This window comes from Xyrauchen texanus, chromosome 44, assembly GCF_025860055.1.
Source record: "Xyrauchen texanus isolate HMW12.3.18 chromosome 44, RBS_HiC_50CHRs, whole genome shotgun sequence".
NCBI lineage: Eukaryota > Metazoa > Chordata > Actinopteri > Cypriniformes > Catostomidae > Xyrauchen > Xyrauchen texanus.
Genome location: NC_068319.1, coordinates 963,088 through 984,000, shown reverse-complemented (window position 1 = coordinate 984,000; position 20,913 = coordinate 963,088). Strand labels below are relative to the sequence as shown.

At 39.0% G+C, this 20,913-nt stretch overlaps 2 long non-coding RNA genes across 3 annotated transcripts in view; both read left to right on the top strand.

The window, feature by feature from the left end:
• Window positions 1-8,804, top strand: part of LOC127636460 (uncharacterized) — an 84,254-nt gene extending 75,450 nt beyond the window's left edge. The window contains exons 2-3 of the long non-coding RNA XR_007969607.1: window positions 347-592; window positions 8,682-8,804. This is a non-coding gene — a long non-coding RNA (uncharacterized LOC127636460). The remainder of the gene's footprint in view (window positions 1-346; window positions 593-8,681) is intronic.
• The window catches only part of LOC127636457 (uncharacterized), a 185,185-nt gene extending 176,303 nt beyond the window's left edge, over window positions 1-8,882 (top strand). For both annotated transcript variants that reach the window (XR_007969604.1, XR_007969603.1), the window contains exon 3: window positions 8,805-8,882. This is a non-coding gene — a long non-coding RNA (uncharacterized LOC127636457). The remainder of the gene's footprint in view (window positions 1-8,804) is intronic.
• Window positions 8,883-20,913: the final 12,031 nt, after the last annotated feature.

Genomic DNA, 20,913 nt, shown 5'->3' with positions numbered 1-20,913 from the left:
CGGCTCTCGAGCCAATAGACACAACAGCGTGGCAGGCTCAGGTGAACTCAGGCATGTCAGACTCCCCTCAACGCTGCATCCATAAACCCTTCTGCTTTCATCGTCTGTTTGTTCTGAAAGCTCTCCAGACTGAATGAATAAGCATGACTCTCCACTTAAAAATCGACAACATCAACACATGCACGATTCATTCATATTCTGGCAAAGAATCTTTTAAAAGCTTGTTTTCAGAGAGAACACGCTCAGCGTGTAGTGGGCTAAAGCATATAACTTGTCATCAGAAGGTTGCTGGTTTGATCCCCACAGTCACCACCATTGTGTCCTTGAGTAAGACACTTAACTCCAGGTTGCTCCGGGGGGATTGTCCCTGTAATAAGTGCTCTGTATAATACATTGGTACTCAGAAGGTTGCTGGTTTGATCCCCACAGTCACCACCATTGTGTCCTTGAGTAAGACACTTAACTCCAGGTTGCTCCGGGGGGATTGTCCCTGTAATAAGGGCTCTGTATAATACATTGGTACTCAGAAGGTTGCTGGTTTGATCCCCACAGTCACCACCATTGTGTCCTTGAGTAAGACACTTAACTCCAGGTTGCTCCGGGGGGATTGTCCCTGTAATAAGTGCGCTGTAAGTCGCTTTGGATAAAATGTAAAGTGAGGCAGATTGGACTGTTTCAAACAAGCCTCAAGTGAAATATAAACAATAAGGAACGCTGCATTGCTAACAAGATGTTTTTAAAACGTACTAATCGGTGGGTTTCTTGAACAACTAGTCGACTAATCGATTTTAGATTAATATTCTGGGTTCAATACAAGTTAAACTCTTCAACGCTTAAGCATTTCTGGCTACCGCGTGCAATTTTTCACACTCTTATTTAAAAGCTCACCATTAACTCAGAGACCAATTGCAAAAAAATTGGTCTCATGTTAATTTGTAAGCATGTAATTCAGGTTCTGTTCACCCCATCTCCCTCCAAATAGTCTTATTTTATTCCACTAGATGATAGAAAGTATTAGAAAACATAATAATTCCTCTATCACCTTCTGTCATAAAATGCCGAGCTGAACTGTAGGTGGCGCTCAAACACATTTCAGCCCTCACAGATGTGCTTGTCCATAGACATTCAGTCTAATGTTCAGTTCAAGCAACACCCTCATTATTACATTGAATATCTCGGCCTCTGAGTGGACTACAAGCTCAATCTAGGTGTCATTAGAAAGCTGAGCTCCTCCCCTTTGTGATGACGTATAATCATATATCAATAACATATATTTCTGATGATCTCTTTGGCATGTTTTCCTGCGGGACTGCATATTTTGTTGTTGGCATCTAAGATATAACATTGGATTATTCACACAAGCAAACTCACAGACAAGTAAACAATGGCTCATTTTATAGAGACCTTCCTAAAGTAAAAGTAGATATAAAGTTTGTAGCTATTTGGGGCTCACAGCAGCAGTTATCAACGTTATAAACGAGACGTTTGTATTTGATGATTTACAGAAATCATGTTTCACTTTGTGATTCTTTTGAACATCTTTTAAACTGTGTTATTAGTGCAACATAATAACCTATACAGTCACATTCCCGAGAATGAGAGCTTTCATTTGATATATGACTTGCCCAAGTGCTATTTGAAAGACTTTATTTATATTTATAATTGTACCACCTGACCTCTAGGTGGCACTTATTTGCGACATGGACGGTTTAAGGCCGTATTTTGTTATTTGAAGTGACTTGTGCATACAGAGGCTAAAATGTTTTTTGTGATTGATTGCCCCCTTTGGACCCGAAGACAGGCAAAAATGGAGGTTACAGTCAGCTAATTACAATGGAAGTGAATTGGGAACATTTTTGGAGGGTTTTTAAGGCAGAAATGTTAATTTTATAAAAGCACTTACATTAAATCTGCTGTGTATTATTTGAGTTGTCATTTAATATCATTTAAGATCACAGAAGCTTTCATATTTACAGAAACAATTTAAATGCAGAATGAGCAACACATCCAAAAACAACTTATTATGAAGCAGCTGTTAAAGAAATCATTTCACAGGAGCACGGTGCAAACTTTTATACATTAACACTGTTTCAAACATACATTAATGCTGCTATATAATGCACATATGCTTTCGCTAAATGATGGGAATGCTGATATCAATTACACTGTTTGCCCTCTAGTAAGAATCTCTCCTTGACAAATTCTTTGAACGCTCCAGATTGCTTGACGATGACGAATGCACTGAATTAACAGATGGCAATTATAAAATGCTGTTTTCTGCCAGTTTAAACTAAATTAACATTAAAATGCACATTGTGTCTATAAATATGAATGCATACCTGTATATGTATAAACACATGGATTACACACAGATATCTGCATTTAGACATATTAAACACTACTGCTATTGTAGATGGGTCAAGAAGTCAAAAGAGCCCCCAGCACACATATGCTAATAAATAACATGGTAAGAACATGTTAAATCATCAGGCTTTAAAGGACACTGCACAAAGAGCCGTAATGCAGCTGCTGGAGCTTTTAGTTGAACCCGTTACAGATGTGCCACCGTGTCTCGTCACTGTTACCCAGCAGGCTTTTCCGGCCGCTGCATGTTTGAACAGGATCTTAATGCACCCTTTCATCATGGCCAGTGTTCTCTCCGTTCACCTCCGTCCGGTGGGCTTCAATTAAAACCAGCTGTGAGGTCCAAAAACCAAAGAAACATAATAGACGCACACTAATAACAGCACTTCAGCTCAACATTATAGAGGGTTAGCAAAAACTTTTTCTAAATGAAAAATTGACCCAAACTTTTTTTGTTCACATTTGCATTACCTTAATGCAGAGAACGAAATGTTATACATTTGCATTAAATAATGACAAAACTGAAAATATTACAAATGTTGCTAGATTTACCCTGCTAGAAATGTGTCATCACCGTCTGCGAAAAGGGTCAATTTGCATAAATTTGCAAAAAAATTTACAGGGGGGCTCAGGGCAAATGTATTGCCAAAAAAAAGTTCACGCTTGAAACGTTAAAGTCTCCGTATAGATGAGTCAGGCAAATGTGGTATCATCTGAAAGCTTAGAATCTAAACTTTACAGAAATTACCATCACTTCTGCATTAAAGTTAAATAACATAACAAAATAATTTTTTTAATGCAATTTATTAGCGATAAAACATAAATAAATTAGCGCCCCCTAGAGGTAATGTGGTAGACTTATTAACATGAATATAAAACTCTTCCACATAGAAATGTTATTACATACACACACAAGTTATATATCAAATGAAAGCTCTCATTCTCAGGAATGTGACTGTACAGTTTATTTTGTTGCACTAATAACACAGTTTGAAAGATTTCCAAAAGAATCACAAAGTGAAATATGATTTTCAAACACAAATTTCTCGTTTATGCACCAATAACAGCTGCTTTAAGTCCCAAATAACCAAACACTTTATATATCTGCTTTTACCTTAGGAAGTTCTCTATAAAATGAGCCATTGTTTACTTGTCTGTGAGTTTGCTTGTGTGAATAATTCAATGTTATATCTTAGCTGTCCACAACAAAATATGCAGTCCCGCAGGAAAAGCATGCCAAACAAATCATCAGTGAAACATGTTTTCAACTAATGATGATACAATGTTTCATAAAGGGGAGGATCTCAGCTTTGTAATAACATCTATATTGAGCTTGTAGTCCACTCAGAGGCCGAGATATTCAATGAAATAATGAGGGTGGTGCTTGAACTGAACATTAGACTGAATGTCTATGGACGAGCACATCTGTGAGGGGTAAATGTGTTAGAGCGCCCCCTACAGTTCACATCTGTGAGGGGCATAAATGTGTTAGAGCGCCCCCTACAGTTCACATCTGTGAGGGGTATAATGTGTTAGAGCCCGCTACAGTTCACATCTGTGTATTGTGATGAAAAAATATTTTTTTTAGGTTTTCTATCATCTAGTGGAATGAAATAAGACTTTTCGAAGTGAGGTCGAGTGAACAGAACCAGAATTACATGCTTACAAATTAAAAAAATAAAAAGAAAACTTTCACAAGATAATAAGCACATGCAATATTATTTATTAATAATTGGATACTTTTTTTTCTTAATTTGGGGGGTATTCAGAAAAATAATACCAATATTTTTTCAAATAGTCTACAGCATGTGTGAATGGTGTTAAGCTTTTAAAATTGAGTGTAAAATGGCATGTTAAGGGTTAAAAAAATGCCCCTGAAAATAAAATCCAAGGGGTAAATATTGCTCCTTAATGTATGCATTTATTATATTATATCATACAATATATGATCAAATGTTTATTATTATTCTTATATATTATTTTTTGCATTACAGTAAGGAGAATTCAAAATAAATGCATAATTTTTTCTTTATAAAAATTATAATTTAAATTTAAAAAAATAAAATAATATATATTTTTTTATTTTGGGGTTACACATTACTCAGATGTGTTCCCTACAGGTTCACCTCATTTTCCACAAACATCTCACTCATGAACTTGATAGAAGCTCATATCTTCAAAAGTAGCTTTAAAATACATCAATAAACAAACGGACTGCCCCCTGGAGGACTGCCAGAGCATTATCTGCCATTTAATACACTCTTCATTCATGCACTGATGAACTACAGCACAACAGAATGAACATAGTAACTGTTTATAGTGACCTGATGCATATTCAGAAAAGCTGTGTTTACACTGCTGCTGTCACTCAGAGTAATACAGCCATCCCATAATATGATCCTAAATATCAACACGATCTTAAATGTCCAGATAGAGTAATAATAAAAGTCATACAGACAGCTGAAGTCCTTCACAGATGAACATAACAGAGGTTTCTTGCTCATTGAATTGAGACACGCTGTTTGTATTTCACAGCAATATTTCTCATAGAAAAGCGAATGGATAACCAAGTTAGTCAAACCCATCATGCATTGCTGATGAATCTCCGATAACTCTTCTTATGGACATAAACGAAGGGCAAAAGCATTATAAGATGATCCGACCGGGAGATCATTACAAAGCAGACAGACTCAAGCCAGCCGATCCTCATCTATAATTCATCATTTAATTTAATCAGAAAGGCCGAACTCTGCGGAGGAAATAATGCCTCACATGCCCGACCCTAACTGGGCTAATAAAGAGCATGCTGGGATACAGAGCGTCTCACCCATCACCAGGTTCAGACAATATGCAGCTCGTTCCAGTTTCACATGCTGCTTACCAAAGAAATGATTCTCTTCAAACTACATATTCAACACTTTATTCACATGAATGTGTTCTTTGAATATTTATAGAGACATTATACATTAAATTGTTAATGCCTTAGATAATAACAGGATATTAAGTGCAGTATAATAGAGTCAAGCATGTGACATGATGCTCAGACACCCAAATTCCCAATTTCCAAAGTGCAATCGCTGTGACAGGAACTGTACCAACTATGATCAAACAATGATTTTATACCTGTCGTGCCACCACTGCAGCATGTACCGGCTATTTGTCAAAGGATATGCAAATAAAACAAATGCAATTCTACTCAGATATGCTTTTGCATTTATTTTGAATGCTGTAAGTGATTTGTTTAATCAAAACTGGCTGTTACTATTTTTATTTTTAATCTAAACTGACCAATGATTATATGGATCAAAGATGTTTATATGTCTCATGGTAGGTTACATTATTACATGTCATTTTCACATATTTCAAGCTTTAAAAGTGTGTTAAAACATGTGAAAATGTGTATTCAGCAACATGTCACATTTACTACAATCATACAGGCCTATTAACCCTCATGTGGTGCTCGGGTCATTTTTGACACATTCTGATATTGCTTCTTTAATAAAAATGGTTTCCTTTATCTGAGTGGTACGAGACTTTTCCTCCACTAGCTATAAACACACACACACACACACACACACACACACACACACACACACACACACACACACACACACACACACGCATTCACGCACAGACAGACACACACACACAGACACGCACGCACAGACAGACACACACACAGACACGCACGCACGCACGCACAGCCAAACAGACGCACACACAGAGACAGACAGACAGACAGACACACGCACGCACAGACAGACACACACGGGCACACACACAGAGACACACAGACACACACACGCACAAACAGACACACACGGACACACACACACGGACGCATGGACACACAGACACACGGACGCACACAGACACACATGCACGCACGCACGCACGCACAGACAGACACACGCAAAGACAGACACACACACAGACACACTCACACACAGACAAACACACAAACAGACATGGATGCACAGATAGACACACACACGGACGAACAGACAGACACACGGACACACACACAGACAGACACACAGATAGACACACACACGGACGAACAGACAGACACACGGACACACACACACACACACGGACGCACAGACAGACACACACGGACACACACACAGACACGCGCGCGACGCACGCACAGATAGACACGCGCACGCAGGCACGCACAGACACACAGATAGACACACACACACACAGACACACACACACGCACGCACAGACACACACACACACACAAATCTGGACTTGATTCCATAAGTCTAAGTGGTCATTAAAAAAAAGGAACACATTGTTAAAATTGACCCACCATAGGAAATGCTAAACACAGATTTATTTATTTGTTTTGTCAAATAATGCAGAAAACACGCATGCACACACATACAGGTCTGTTTTTATTTGATTATATTAGTGATAAACATCACACAAACATGTGCACATCACTAGATTTGAAGATCAGATTTGACTGTAACAGCATGGTCAGGTTTGACCGAATATTAGAGCATCATTGCAAAATCTGACACTTCAACACTTCAATGCTACAATTGGACAAATAATAGTTTTTAAGAATGTCTAAATATACATCAAATGTGTAACTTGTGGTAATATGTAAGTTTGTTACAACATTGTCTTATAGAGATCAGCCAATGCATGGAGCACCGAGGCCATCTACTGGACATACTTGTCATTTCATGTCATTATATTTTCATTCCAGCAGATGTCGGACGTCTGAGGTGAGAAAGGTATTGGGAAACGACCACTCTATTTTAGCAAATCAAGTAAAACGGTTGAAAAACCATCCTGGCTGAAAACACCCACTGTTTGGGAAACCATCACTCTTTTTTGTGTGAAACTACAAGGCCAAGCAGAAGCAGAATCTGGAGCATTTCAGAAGTTCAACAAAACACGGTGGATTTACAGAACGAGTGCAAAATGTTTGCAGAAAGTGAGACGTTGTCAGAAATGATAATGGGAATCTTTGATCTTCCTCACAGAGCCCTGGAGGGCGACTATCGATTATGCAGCAAACGCGGATGATGAGGAGAGATGCCGTCAGACTCGACACTGAGCGACAGACCCGGGATCAGGCCAAAGCCGCTGCACACACAGAGGGATACGGTGAGAATGCACATGTAGGATTCTTCACAATCTCTTTTGAATTCTTGACTCACCAACTGAAGAGTTTGAGAGCGCTTGAGGGGGTAATTAAGAGGTTCATTCGAAATGCGGCTCACGCACCGGCGCATATGCTCTTATCAGTGTAAATCAAAGGCCAAACTGATGCATAATCAGTGATAATGCTTAATTGTTTTAAAGCAAACAGTGTAATAATAAGAGAAAGAATCAGCAATAATACAATGTGCATCAACTCCACTCACTCCAGAAAGACTCTGGGCTATGTTCAGAATGGCATACTAAATCCTGTTATTAGAAAGTAGTATGCACTGTGTACATTTGTGCATGCATGGAATACTTGCATACACCTGAGCACACTGTGTGACATACTCCGTATGTTTCCATGCACTTTGAAATCAAAGCTTTTACGATTAGTACGAGTCGGACTAACAAACCTGGATAATGCGACGGTATCTCAACTTCATCCAGCATATATGTATTGTCTCTTGAGATGGGTCGCTCAAAACAAAGGGGATTTTTTTATTAGTACCATAGAGACAGTCTTTACAGTTTTCAAGAAAATTAACAAATGAATGGCTTGCTTATGACTGTCTCTGCATACTGGGATAGGAGAAGTATTTTATCACCAAAAAAGTTACACATAATGATCATGGTCTGGCAGATGCTGTCCAGCATTCGTGCACATATTCAGAGCGTTCGCGCTTCGGCATTAAGGGAGTGAAAGGTTAAAATCGCTTACTACGAATTAATGATATACAACTGTTAATTTTACACAATGTGCATGGAACTATGGAAAGCCGGAAGGGACAAAGGAGTGCTTTGTAATGACATTTTAAAGTGCATATTGTCAGGGGCATTGCTGGGGTTGGAAGCGATTAGGGGCTTAGCCCTCAGCGAACCTTGTAAACTGTGAACAATTATTAAGCATAGAAGTTAGACATACGTTATGATGGTTATGCAGATTACCTCATCAGCTCTTTGAAACAATGATGGTTTGATTAAACCTGCCGAGTGACAACCGTCCCACATACTGGCTGGAACGTGTAGTGTTCACAACCACAAGGAGTGGTGGTGGCGTAGTGGCTAAAGCACAGGGCTGTTAATCAGAGGGTCCCTGGTTCGATCCTCACAGTCACCACCATTGTGTCCTTGAGCAAGACACTTAACTCCAGGTTGCTCCGGGGGGATTGTCCCTGTAATAAGTGCACTGTATAATACATTGGTACTCAGAAGGTTGCTGGTTTGATCCCCACAGTCACCACCATTGTGTCCTTGAGTAAGACACTTAACTCCAGGTTGCTCCAGGGGGATTGTCCCTGTAATAAGTGCACTGTAAGTCGCTTTGGATAAAAGCGTCTGCCAAATGCATAAATGTAAATTTAAGTTCTGCAATATCGAACCACAGACTGAGTTCAGTGAGACTGAGTGCAGGATGCATTATGTTCCTCATCGCTGGAGTAAAAATACAGCCATGTGGTGAGTAACTACACATGCTTTAAGAGATTCTGAAGCTCCTGAGAGCATTTGAATGATGAAGTGACGCTATGGACGAGCTCCAGACTGATAGCACACTATCAGCAGAAAGAAGAGGAGAGCTGAGTCGAGCCTTTGAATGTGCAGCAGATGGTTTGGCATCATGACCGGCATTAGAATAATGACGATTCAGAGGAGTGGCGCATCTTGCTCACGGATTGAACCGCAACGCTTTCTGTAGCATTACAACATAACAGGAGAATTGCAAGAGTTTTGCAATTGTCTGCACACACATGAATAACTATTCATACGCTAAAACAGCAGTTCTTCAACCGGTGACCCAAAAGGGGGTTTCAGGTCTGCTGGGAAAATGTTTCTGGGACAGAATGCAAAAAAATTACACGTGATGAAAATAATCAAAGAGATGCCAGAAAATTCTCCATCTTCTACTGGGTGTACAAACGTTATGTATATCTAATCTGATTCGTACTTTACCTGATTATGCTCTCGTACCCAGTACACCTGCTAAAGATGCGGATCAGCTCATGCCACATGCTCTCAATCCAAAATGCCACATATATGGATTATAAACTCTCAAAAGAGACCCTGAATGAGTCAATCAATTAAGACTGATCCGAGCTGGTGATATTTATACTAAAATTTGACCACTTGGTCATTAACCAGTGAAAACATTTTCTATGGATTAAACACACTGTAAATGATTTTCATGAGACAACAAAAATTGTTCCATCATCATTTACCCACCCTCAGGTTGTTCCAAACCCATGTGACTTTATTTCTTCCGTGGATCAAAATATATATATATAATTTTTGAAGGAAATTTTAAAACACATTTCAAAGTCAAAAACATCATATATTGGGACGCATTCCTCTAATAGGTAATTCAGTCATCAGGGGTTCACAAACTTTTTGACTCATTGTCAAGAGACAATATTTGAAGGCTCTCCAAAATCATGATTCATTTTGTGATGTTCTTCAATAAACACAGTTGTTGAAAGGAGTTGAATTATAATAAGAAATGTCACTTTACATGTTCTTTTTATTTTATTATTTTATTTATTTTAGCATTTTTAGATTTTCTATAGCAAGTTAGATTATCATGTTATAGCTTATTTAATGTATTTTTCTATTTATTTTTTTCCCCCCAATTTGTAACGGACAATTCTCAATGCGCTCGAAGTCCTTGTGGTGGCGTAGTGACTCACCTCAATCCGGGTGGTGGAGGACGAATCTCAGTTGCGTCAGAGACCATCAATCCGCACATCATATGGCTTGTTGAGTGCGTTACTGTGGAGACGTAGCGTGTGTGGAGGCTTCACGCTATTCTCCACGGCATCCACGCACAACTTGCCACACGCCCCACCGAGAGCGAGAACCACATTATAGCAACCACAAGGAGGTTACCCCATGTGACTCTATCCTCCCTAGCAACCGGGCCAATTTGGTTGCTTAGGAGACCTGACTGGAGTCACTCACCACACGCCCCACCGAGAGCGAGAACCACATTATAGCAACGACGAGGAGGTTACCCCATGTGACTCTACCCTCCCTAGCAACCGGGCCAATTTGGTTGCTAAGGAGACCTGGCTGGGAGTCACTCAGCACGCCCTGGATTCAAACTCTTGACTCCAGGTGCGATAGCGTCAATACTCGCTGAGCCTTCCAGGACTCATGTTATAGCTTATCAACTTAATGTTAAGTCGTCTTGAGGCCCACTTGGAAGTTTGCTGAGGCCCCCCTAGTGGGCCCCGGCCCCCTGAATGAGAACCACTGATTTAGTGTTTAATTTATATAGTTGTTTCAGTAGTCTATTCTACAATCATTACATTAAGTTAACTGTTGATTTAATTCATAGCATTTATACTCTGTGATGGGTCTGGAGGAGAGGGGGGGGGTGCAACATGATTTATCTTGAATATCAATACTAATAAAAGTATATAATAATATATTAAAAACATAATTATTATTATATATATTATTTACATTATCATATTATATTGTATCAAAATTGTAGTAGCTCTAGTAACTAACAAAAATAGTACAATTATTGAAAAATAACAATTTTGGAAAATAAATTGGAATTTGTGCTAATGATTATTTCTAAGTTCACTAGCCCCAGTGACAACATCTAAAAAAGTAAACATGCAGCCCTGGGTTTTCAGTGAATGACAACTTAAATGAAATTTCTATTCCTTTAAAACTTACTGTAAGCTATTCTATGCAGTTACAAATCAGAACAGAGGACAGAAGATCTGTTTAATGCCGTCCACCTCTGCTGGCGTTATCCCCAAGATAATATATTATCATGTCTTGATACAGGACTGGTAATAATCAGAAGGTTTGTTGAAACCGTTCCACAATGGCCATACGGTTTTCCGCCAGTGAGTAATGAGGATTGTAGTGGTAAAATAGACCAGTGATTTCCTGATGGTCTTTGGCAGAGTAAAGCCAAACTCTGTAGAACAGACAGTGATTAATGGAGCAGCACACTAAAGTTTTAAGTGATGCCTGCAGTATGTACTAATGAAGTACGAGCTGCTAGATGAAGTTTTGGGGGAAATGGGTCGTGGGCATGTGCGTGTGATGAATACAGCCCAACAGATGGAGGTTCATCATCAACTCTTTTCTCAAGAACTGTATCCTTGGAAACTGTGTGGGCTGTGTCACATTCAAACATGCAGTAAACGGTTAGAAAAATAACTCGCATGCAGCACATATATGCATGTTTCTGAACATGCATATATGTGTTTCACTGATGGTGGTGAGGCGACCTTGTGACCTTAAGGTGCATTATTGTATTATTGGAGGTCTGGGTATCTCAGCGAGTATTGATGCTGACTATCACACCTGGAGTCGTGAGTTTGAATCTAGGGAATGCTGAGAGACTCCAGCCAGGTCTCCTTAGCAACCAAATTGGCCCGGTTGCTAGGGAGGGTCTGGGTATCTCAGTGAGTATTGACGCTGACTATCACACCTGGAGCCGCAAGTTTGAATTCAGGGAGTGCTGAGAGACTCCAGCCAGGTCTCCTTAGCAACCAAATTGGCCTGGTTGCTAGGGAGGGTCTGGGTAACTCAGCGAGTACTGACGCTGACTATCACACCTGGAGTCGTGAGTTTGAATCCAGGGCATGCTGAGTGACTCCAGCCAGGTCTCCTTAGCAACCAAATTGGCCCGGTTGCTAGGGAGGGTAGAGTCACATGGGGTAACCTCCTCATGGTGGTGATTAGTGGTTCTCTCAATGGGGCGTGTGGTGAGTTGTGTGTGGATCGTGGAGAGTAGTGTGAGTCTCCCCATGCTGTGAGTCTCCGCGGTGTCATGCACAACGAGTCACATGATAAGATGCACGGATTGATGGTCTCAGAAACGGAGGCAACTGAGACTTGTCCTCCGCCACCTGGATTGAGGCAAGTAACCATGCCACCACGAGGACCAACTAAGTAGTTTGATTTGGGCATTTAAAATGATCTGAAATACCAGGAGAAACCACAACATATTCCACAGTCAATGTAGCCAACAAATTCAGCTTCATCTGGTAAGAACAATCCATCCATCCATCTTCAACCGCTTATTCAAAGTCGGGTCACGGGGGCAGCTGCTCCAGCAGGGGGCCCCAAACTTCCCTATCCCGAGCCACATTAACCAGCTCTGACTGGGGGAGGCGTTCCCAGACCAGTGTGGATATGTAATCTCTCCACCGATTCCTGGGTCTTCCCCGAGGCCTCCTCCCAGCTGGACGTGCCTGAAACACCTCCCTAGGGAGGCTGCCAGGTGGCATCCTTACCAGATGCCCAAACCACCTCAACAGGCTCCTTTCGATGCAAAGGAGCAGTGGCAATACCGCGTATTGCACTCGCTCTATCGCACCGTTGTCACGATAAGAGAGCTGAGCCGGAAGACAAAGCTCTCGATCTACCAGTCAATTTTCGTTCCTATCCTCACCTGTGATCATGAAGGCTGGGTCATGACCGAAAGTACTAGGTCGCGAGTACAAGCGGCCGAAATGGGTTTCCTCAGAAGGGTGGCGGGCTTCTCCCTTAGAGATGAGGAGCTCAGTCATCCGTGAGGAGCTCGGAGTAGAGCCGCTGCTCCTTTGCATTGAAACCAGTTGAGGTGGTTTGGTAAGAATAATATATATATTTTTTTAATAGTAGTATAATAATAACTATTATTATTATAAGGCTGTTATGATGAAAATGCATGTACAAGGCATATTTCATTAATAGAAACTATAAATATAAGAGTAACACTTAAAAATGGGCGTTTCCTTTAGTTTTGGCATACTTCCTGTTTAAGCCCCACCCACACCTGGTTAAAGATACAGATACAAATACAGATATTGGCTTCGCTGCACACACTTATTAAATTGTAACTATAGTGGAATATGTTTACTAATATTTTGTATTTTATATGTTAATCTCGTTACTCCCCAACCATGACCATTACAACCTTTTTCTGTATAGAAAAATATAATCACAGATATTTATGTCTGGCCAAAAAATACGATATCGTAAAAATTTAATTTCATACACGTTCAAATCTCCTGGTTTATCTTTGCAACACATACCAATTTATAACCCAGTGTAATTCAAAACTAGTTTGAGTTTACAGGGGTTAGATGAATGGAAGAATTGCATTAATATCAGATCATATTCTCTCAGATTTTATTGTAAAGTCAAGTCACAGCTTCTACTGTAGCACCAGATGTTTTCTTCTCCTGCACTTCTATGGAAATGAGTTTGGCCCTTTGCCACCAGAATCATAAATGTGTTTATTGTGCTTATCAATTAGCCGCATCTCAAGTGAAGAGAGACAGGTGGGAATACAGCTGCAGACAGACAGAAAATAATACGTGCCATTATTGTGGCTAATATTCAGGGCAGGGAGAACTGTACCTACAAACACACATACACACACACACACGCGCGCACGCCGGTACTCGCTCGACTCTCCAATAATCCAATCGAGCTGGAGTGCACTCAAGCAGAGCGCTCTGGAAACGTGCAGGAAGATAAACACATTCCATTAAAAAGACGTGTTTTTCTGCATGTCGTCTCTGTCAAAACAACTAAAATAGAGTGTTGTAGCGGCCTCCCTATTTATTTTGCTCTGCGTAAGATCGATGGGACTTTCAGGGACTTTTGTGAAGTCTTTCAGAATTTAGTCAGACGGCTTTGAGCATCTACAATACAAATGATTCTCCATTACGGTTGCGCTTTTTTCTTCAACGATTTGAGTATAATTAACCAAACAGAGAAGCTTAAAGGACATCTCTCATATCTACAGATTCAGCACTGTCTCTAAGTTTTAAACTCTGAATTAAGTCAATGTTTTAGCTTTAATGAAGAGTACAATCTAATGACGGGACGATCATAGAGGCAACTAAAAACTGAAGTTTTGTGTCTTTTAGTTCCATGTCTGTATATGCTAATGTATTCATAAACGTTGAAAAACGTCTCCCCAATTTAGAGAGCCCAATTCCAACTACTTACTCGGTCCTTGTGGTGGCGCGGTTACTCGCCTCAATCTGGGTGGCGGAGGACGTGTCTCAGTTGCGTCCGCTTCTGAGACCTCCAACACGCGCATCTTATCACGTGACACATTGTGCATGTCACCGCGGAGACTCACAGCATGTGGAGGCTCATGCTACTCTCCACGATCCACACACAACTCACCACACGCCCCATTGAGAGAACCACTAATCACCACCACGAGGAGGTTACCCCATGTGACTCGACCCTCCCTAGCAACCGGCCAATTTGGTTACCCCATGTGACTCTACCCTCCCTAGCAACCGGCCAATTTGGTTACCCCATGTGACTCTACCCTCCCTAGCAACCGGGCCAATTTGGTTACCCCATGTGACTCTACCCTCCCTAGCAACCGGCCAATTTGGTTACCCCCATGTGACTCTACCCTCCCTAGCAACCGGGCCAATTTGGTTACCCCAAGTGACTCTACCCTCCCTAGCAACCGGCCAATTTGGTTACCCCATGTGACTCTACCCTCCCTAGCAACCCGGGCCAATTTGGTTACCCCATGTGACTCTACCCTCCCTAGCAACCAGGCCAATTTGGTTACCCCATGTGACTCTACCCTCCCTAGCAACCGGGCCAATTTGGTTGCTAAGGGGACCTGACTGGAATCACTAATTTTATTCGCACTGTTACTAGTACAAATGTCAATTTCTGATATCAACAATTGAATTAAAACTTGTAAAAATGCTAATCCTATATTTCTGTAAATTTGTTTCAACGTGATTATCATGCATATAGTCAAAATAATTTCAGATGACCATAAACGGAAGAGTAATTAAAGATATATTAATATGTATTCTTACTAGTTACAGTAACATTAAAGATATCTGAAATTAACATTGCCACCAGCGAAAACCCAAAACTGATATAAAAAACGAGCCATTTCAATTCCATTCGTGAAGTCAACAATAAGCATGCTCACTAGTAAAATTGGAATTATATCTATAATACATTAGCCTGCGCTTGATTAAATCCCGAAAGGACTTGTGAAAGTACATTTTTGCAGGAGCAAAGTTGTATAATATCTCACATTTTCGCCATCTTGTACAAATTGAGGGGCTTTTACGCCACAAAAGCTAAACCAATAAAATCCTCTCCCTCTAAAACCAAGTTAAAAGTAAGCTACAAGATTTACATGGTTATGACATAGTAAAAAGATGTAATGTTTGTGTATATTAATAAGGCAATAAGGTTGGTAAGCTCCATCACATCTCATTGTAATGTTTCAGTGTTATTGTTATATTCAAACAGTGCAACAATCTTCAAGGACGAGTGACACATCAAAGTTATTTTCTGTGGTGATAATCATCAACATGTGAGTTTACAGAGAGTTCAGATTGCATTTAACCCAGAATATGAACTTTCAATAAACTCTGAAAGAACTTCTCTCCCATTCATTTGACCAGATATATGAATTACAGAGCATTGTTTTATCACCTTAATTTCTTCAGGTTTAATAATGGATTACACAGGTAACTGTCATTTTCCCGTTTCATCACACTCTCGGGCAACCTTTGATCATTGAGATGTGAGCGTTTCAGTCATGAGCGAGTGGATATTCTCATGTGTGTCTTTAAATGGTGCTAGAAATCAAACGTGCGGCTCATTTCATTTGTAGAACGATCTGCAGTACGATGGCAAACTTTGCCCGAACAAATGACGTGATCACTGCACTCCATCTTAAAGCCATATGCTGTAATATGAATAAGTTCATGGAGAAATTCATCAATATGCAAGTGGACCAGCACCAGAGTATCAGACCTTTAATCTTTACAGCACTCCATTAGCTAATAAAACACAGATCTGGATGACTACAAGCTCATTTATCATTCATCTGGACCAGTGGATCTTAACTGACTTTGCTTCAGGTTGCAGATTTTACACGGAACATCAAGAAGACCCAAAAAGGAACCAAAATGGTTTATCAAATAAAGGTTAACCCTTTAAGCTCTTAAGGTGTTTTTAAAGATTTCCTGTTTCAGTGGCATGACACAAAATTAAAGGATTATAACACGACCAAAAAACAATGAGGGTCAAGGGATTGGTATGATTGAAAGAAAACGTTTCAGTTGTTTTAATGAAATAGATTGTGACACATTCTGTGACTCTCCGCCTAAGAAACTGCTGAAAAATCACAAAAACAAAGTGAGCCAAAAGTCGTTTTTTTTTTTCTTTACTGATTTGACATTATATATTTCTGGGTGTAAATAAAGTGGCTCTGAAGAAAAAAACTGCTTTTGTTTTGTTCCCGATCATGTCAACTGTATCTGATGAAAGGTTTGAGTTGATAAACTGTTATAGCAATACAAATATAATGGATCATAGTGTCCAAAAACATCTCCAAACAAATAAAAGATAATAATTGTACATAAGAACTAATTACACATGCAAACACAACAATGACTAAAGGTTTGCATAGCATGCAGACATGATTTTAGTCATGAGATTTCACAGAATGAGTTTCATTCTGTGTCATTTGAGTCATCATTGAGTCTGTGTCGTGTATTTGGCGCCATCTCCTGGGAGATGGAGTGGTGGTGGCGTAGTGGCTAAAGTGCAGGGCTGTTAATCAGAAGGTCACAGGTTCTAACCCCACAGCCACCACCATTGTGTCCTTGAGCAAGGCACTTAACTCCAGGTTGTTCCAGGGGGATTGTCCCTGTAATAATTGCACTGTAAGTCGCTTTGGATAAAAGCGTCTGCCAAATGCATAAATGTAAATGTAAATGTAAATCTCCTGGTGGCCATATGTAGCATTCTGCTTCATGTGGATTATCGGCACACTTTTTACGACTAAAACAATTCTACAGCACACCACTATCCCACATAGGCTAACCATTGTCAATATTTTTCCTTTTCAAGAACTTATCCATGTTTTCTGTCAGTCTTAGTAGCGTGCTTACTTGTAATGTTTGAAATTCGGGTATTCAATTCATAAGCAAAAACGTCATAAAATCAACACCAACATAATAGTCAAAGACATATAATTAGCTGTTACTCGCTATATTTCAGTCTGTGAGTAAAACAAATAGTCTGGTTGTACTTTACTCTTTGAGATCTTTCCAACAACATATGACACATGAATATTTGATCAGTTTGATGTTTTTAATGATTCCAAAAATATTGCCATTTTTATTTTTTTTATATAATCAATATGAAACACTTCTGATTTATCTGCATGTTTCAAAGCACTTGTTCAGTTTTGGTCATAATATCTACATGCATTTTTAAAGTAGAGCTTCTAATCTTTCTAACGACACCTATTTTGTGTTGCTCAAGACTGTAGTTATTCATATGTTGATGATTATTTTAATCGCGGGCCTGCTGGTGTTTAAAGACTTAACAAAAATGGACTAAACATTGACATGTCCTAGTAAAACCAGAAATGGCATAAACCCAATGATATGCAAAATTAATATGACATTAACTGAATTGGAAAACTGTCAACGAAACCTGCCAAGAACATGTCCTGGTCATATCTAACTTCAAATCAGTATATATATATATATATATATATATATATATATATATATATATATATATATATATATTATTTCTCACATTTAGAAAAGGAAGCCTTTATTAAGGACCATTAAAAATGTTTACATTGTGACATTATTTTCAGGACACTTAAGTACATTTTAAGCAACAATTCTCATTATCGTAATACATACAGACGTTTTACTTTTAGAACCCCGTAATGATTATTTTTCACATGAGATTTTCATTACCGTAACAGTAAAAAAAAAAAAAAAAGTTTTAAAATGATTTTTCAAATTTAAATGAGCATTTATGAAAGACAATACCAAGGGACTACAATATAATATAATATATATATTTATTTTTTTTCTCACATTGCGGCAATGAGTATTTGGGAGGTAAAATGTGCATAACTTTAATGAAAATAATGTCACAACGCAAAAAATAGAAGTAACACTTAGTAAACTAAATTAGGGATCATAAATTAACAGATAAAAATACTTTTATTCATAAATACATTTTTAAAAGGAAACACTGTATATGTTAACATTAATTAATGAGTTATAAAACCAACATGAATGAAAAATGAACAATAGTATTTTCATTAGTTAACATTAACTAAAGTTAATAAATACTGTAAAAATATATCGTTCATTGTGAGTTTATGATCCCGGATGTATTTACTAATGTTAAATAAATAAAACCTTATTCTAAAGTGTTAGCAAAAATTTTAATGACCATAAAAATTGGCTTAATTTGCTTTATGCGAAATGTATAGTCTTATTTTATTATTTTGTGGTTTGTTTGTTTGCTTACTAAATGTCTATTTCATTTGAATGATTTCAATCCAATAATTCACTGCAGAGAAATTTTTATTCTGGCTGCAAGTTAATCTGTATTTAATGTAGTTGGAGTCATATTTTTTTTGACCATGTGTAGTTTTGTTGATGGTTTTTAGGTTTTTAGAGGATGAGTTCATGTCAAACAATGTCATGTTAACATTTCTCTAATTTGACAAAGTTCTAACAAATGACAGATGAATTAGTGCCTAAATACTGTTGAGTTTGATTGGATGCATGCACTGCCTTTGATGTCAGCAACAAAATAAATGGGATGAGTTTCCTTCTCCCTTCTAATAGATAAGTCTATTTTATTTTGCTATCCTAACTATGCATGATTAAATGGTTAGTCACATTTCATAATTTGTAGACCAGCGACCAGTTGAGAAGCACTGGTCTAGATGACAGTCACTCGCTCATCTTCTCCATTATTCATAGTTTATTCATTCCTTCAGAGGCTCTGTGGATCAGTGGCAAGATTTTGCTTGTTCACTCCCAGCGGTAGCAGCTAAGACGGCCAAACCCTCGCCACTCCAGCACACGCAGGGAAAATCCACAAACTGGCATTGTAACCAGACTAGATAGTGCTTTGGCTCAAATTATAAAAATGTATCTGTGTTAGTTGAGTTTCTCAAGTACGGCCACCGAGAAGTTGTGCCCCCTCTGGTCTTTAGGAGGATCATGACTGTCGACCGGAGACAATAAGAGCGCTTCTTATGCTAAGTGTGAGAAGACCATATCAGCACTACAGCTGGTGTCCCACGCGAGCTCAGAGTCCGCCACAATCTTCTGATGGCAGTCAGCATCATTAACGCCCAGCACGGAGCCTTCACTCTCACTAAAAGTCTTTGTGATCCAACAGAGAAGAAAAAAATCATATTAGCTGCTTTTCTCTGCACAGATTCAGAATATGATTGGTGTTGAAAAAAGCCTTTTTAATTTCAACACGTTTTTTAGTAGAAATGTATTGGTCAGTATTTGTTATATGTACTTTACGTGGTTCACAACCATTGGGTACAAAATACACAAAAAATGCAAATATAATGCAACTAAACATATTATTATGCATCATTTATATCTTTTGCTGACATTCAAAGGCTGCGCGTCCAATCAAACTCTACAGTATTTTGGCAAAAATGCATGTCACTTGGTAGACACTCGTCCAATTAGGCATATGTCAAAATTAACCAGTTGTGAGACATGCTTTCATTCTCAAAAACAAAACAAAAAAATAGTTAATTTCCTATTCAACCAATGTTAAGTTAATAATTGTGCATTTTTTGGGGCCAAAGCAGCTCATGGTAACAAACATTTTCTTTGGAATTAGCTGGTTTTCTGAATTAATTGCTCATAAAATATGATCTCATCTTCATCAAAGTCACAAGTGTAGACAAACAGTGCACAAGCTAACAACACGCAAACAATAGTAATCTGTCATGTCTTTATTCAACATATCCCATTAAACAATCACAGTGCTGTGTAAAAAGTAATGGATTTGGATTTAATAACTGGTTGATCCTTTTTTGGCAGCAATAAACTCAACCAAGCATTTCCAGTAGTTACGGAAAAGACCTGCACAACATTCAGAAGAAATTTGGACTTCCTTACATGGACATATGCTTAGGATGTCTGGTGTGAACGGATCTCTTGAGGTCATTCCACAGCATCTCTATTGGGTTACGGTCTGGACTCTGACTGGGACACATTACTTTTCTTGAAGCCATTCTGTAGTGGATTCTTCACCATTTGGATGGTATGTGGTGCACTTTTTATGCCATAAATAGTACTGCGTGTTCTTCCCAAACAATTCAACATTAGATTCATCAGTCCACAAAACCTTTTCCTGTAGTGTTCTGGAGTGTCAAGGTGGTCTTGGGCAAACTTCATGCATGCTTTAATATTTTTGTTGGAAAGCAGCGGCTTCCTTTGTGGTGTCCTGTCATGGACACCATACATGTTTAATGTTTTCTGTATAGTAGACTCATGAACAGAGATGTTAACCAGTTCCAATGATTCCTTCAAGTCTTTATCTGTCACTCTAGGTTCTTTTCTACCT